Source organism: Heterodontus francisci, unplaced genomic scaffold (assembly GCF_036365525.1).
Source record: "Heterodontus francisci isolate sHetFra1 unplaced genomic scaffold, sHetFra1.hap1 HAP1_SCAFFOLD_222, whole genome shotgun sequence".
NCBI classification, from domain to species: domain Eukaryota; kingdom Metazoa; phylum Chordata; class Chondrichthyes; order Heterodontiformes; family Heterodontidae; genus Heterodontus; species Heterodontus francisci.
This window is the reverse complement of record NW_027141699.1, coordinates 2,691,322-2,694,313: the sequence shown is the minus strand read 5'-3', so window position 1 is coordinate 2,694,313 and position 2,992 is coordinate 2,691,322. Positions and strand designations below refer to the sequence as shown.

General features: G+C 40.2%; 1 non-coding gene across 1 annotated transcript; it reads left to right on the top strand.

The window, feature by feature from the left end:
- Positions 1-863: 863 nt before the first annotated feature.
- Positions 864-937, top strand: trnat-ugu (transfer RNA threonine (anticodon UGU)). Its single transcript has one exon. It is a non-coding gene; the product is annotated as a tRNA-Thr (tRNA).
- Positions 938-2,992: the final 2,055 nt, after the last annotated feature.

The following is a 2,992-nucleotide window of genomic DNA, read 5'->3' as shown; positions in this document are numbered from 1 at the left end:
TGTTTTACCTTCTGGAGTGAGCAGCTGATAAAGTTAGCCTGAAGAAGTGTCAAGGAAGGAGAGAAGATCACAACCTACGTTGTTTTGCAGCAAATCTTTAAAAGACCCTGAGAACTTCACTGTGTCAATTCATCTCTTCTCCTGTCTTTGAAGAAAGCCTGCTAAAATTAATTCTCAACACTGCCTCTAAAAAACTGTTCTAAAAGACCCTAGTGACCTGTCTACGCATACTCAGAAGTTAGACTGTATGCCAGTTTTGGAACAACATATCTCATCTGCTGTTTTCTTCAGGAATGAACAAGCAATCAGCCCAAGTGTTGTTTTTGTCTTTAACAGAACACAGAATTGTAAAAAATAATTCTTTTTTTTTCAGTTAACCGGTGTATGTGTGTGTGTGTGTGTGTGGGGCTGTGGTAAGAAAGGGGCTTTAAATGTTGGTTAAGGTAAAAAGGGAACTTTTAAAATTTCTACCTGTGTATTTATGCTTTATTTCATGACTAGTTAAAACTTGTTCTGTAATAAACTGATAATTTTGCTGTTCATTAAAGAAAGCTGGTCAGTGTCTTCTATTCTGGGAAGAAAAGAGTACATGATTGACTGTTTCAGGAAGTGGGAAAAGTTAAAATATATGTTGTGACCTGTGGAGAAGTGGGATGAGAATATAGAGAAGGGAATGAAGAAGGGTCATTGACCTGAAACGTTAACTCTGCTTCTCTCTCCACAGATGCTGCCAGACCTGATGAGTATTTCCAGCGTTTCTTGTTTTTATTTGAGATTTCCAGCATCTGCTGGATTTTCCTTTGATATTGATATTATATGAGAATAAATAGTGCACTCCTCTGATATTAGTTGCACCAGTATCTGGCTCTGTAGCTTAGTTGGATAAAGCACCTGTCTTGTAAACAGGAGATCCTGGGTTCAATTCCCCGCAGAGCCTTGTTTCTCATTTGTGATGTATAAGTTACCTTGTCAATCACTTCCATCTGTGTCTTCGGAACTCTAAGTGAGAATTCAAATTACGTGATGAATTTTCGTCACAAGAGAAAACAGCCTTTGTGAAGGATGTGAGTTTGGAATGGCTGTTCCTCCTTGGACAGAAATTCAGTGCTGATATTTCAAAGGCAACTTCTTTGTTACAAATTTGTTCACAGTTGCATTCAACCTGGAAAACAGCTCGACATTGATGTCACTGAAGGAAAGTGTGACTGCGTTGTATTTTTCAGAGTGTTTGTGTTGTTATGTCTTGCTTGTGACTGAGACTGGGACATGACACAAGTGGGAGGGTTTATCTGAGGTTTGGAACATTTGTCAGTCAGGAACAAGAAAAGTCAAAGGAACCAAATAAGAAAACCTATGTCTCATGTGGTGACCGAGAAACGGTGAGAAGATATTAAACTTTGTTCTATTCAATACAGCAGTGTGAACATTGACCTTTCCTGCCTTTTATCAACAGTATTTGAAGTGTCTCGGTAACAATGTTCAGTGTCGATGAGAGTGGGGTCTGGGTGAGCAGCTGCTGAGTGTGACAGGGTCAGGACTAGATGCAGGAAGTTCTCTGACAGTCTCTCTCTCTCTCTCTCGCTGATGGGTTTGAGTTGATTTTCAACGGGCAGCTGTTGGTGTTTCGATAAATCAAGTTCCCTCCACCCATGTTTTTGGACAGACAGTGTAGTATAAGGATGGAAAGGGTTAATGCTGAAGACATTGGGATCAATCACTCCCACTGTCAAAGTGATGATGTAACAGTCACATGAGATGAGGTTTGGGAGGAGAGAGCAGCACCAAGGATGCTAGCTCAGGAGGCTTGATGAGTGTGTATATAGTATTGTGTAAATTAGAAAAGAGTTCTTAGTTCTTTCAGCAGGAAATGTGTCCCGAAAATATCGAGAAACTCACAATTTTATTATTCAGGAGTCGGAACACAAATATTAATTCCAAGTCACCGTTCTGGTTTCATTTAACAATAAAAGGTAAAGAATAATATTACTCACTGATTGAAATCCCCCAGTGAGGAGACAGTTAAACAGGTGATCTGTTGGGGCATCCTTCGATCCAACCTTTCTGTAGCATTTAATCTCCTTTTTGGTGAAATTCTCTGTTATATGCAACTTTTTTTTTTATCCAGCTTTGAGGGGCAAGTGAAAAAACTGAAAAAAGTGAGCAGTTCCATCATTTCTTTTCTTCCTTCTTCCCTTCTTTCCATCAGTTTCGCTTTTCTGTCTCAGATCAATATAGTGATGAGAATCCCAATTTAATCTGTTGTTTCTGGTGTTTTATCCATTCCAATCAGAATTTAACATTCCAATCAAATATATTTGTTAATCCACAGTGTCTCTCCATGTGTTTTATTCTGTTGTATTCTCTCACAGTCTGTTTTATGATCAATGTTACATCTCACTCTCTGTTCTGGTGAAGATCAGAAGCAGTGATATCTGTTTACACCATCCACCAAGTCGTCCTGAAGATGTGCCTCGCTGATCATGTGGAGTTAGGAACATAGGAACATAGGAGCAGGAGTCGGCCATTCAGCCCATCGAGCCTGCCCCACCATTCAATATGATCATGACTGATCATCCACTTCAATGCCCTTTTCCCCACACTTTCCTCATATTCCCTTATGTCATTTGTATTTCGAAATCTGTCAATCTCTGCTTTAAACATGCTCAACGACTGAGCTTCCACAGCCATCTGGGGTACAGAATTCCAAAGACTCACAACCCTCCGAGTAAAGAAATTTCTCCTCATCTCTGTCCCAAGGAGCTTCCCCCTTATTTTGAAGTTGAGCCCCTAGTTCTCGACTCCCCATCCAGATGAAATATCTTAGCTGCATCTAGGTTTCAATGAGATCACCTCTCATTCTTCGAAACTCTAGAGAATACAGCCCCATTTTCCCCAATCTCTCTTCATAGAACAGTCCCACCATCCCAGGAACAAGTCTGATGAACCTTCGTTGAACTCCCTCCATGGCAATAATATCCTTCCTAAGGTAAGG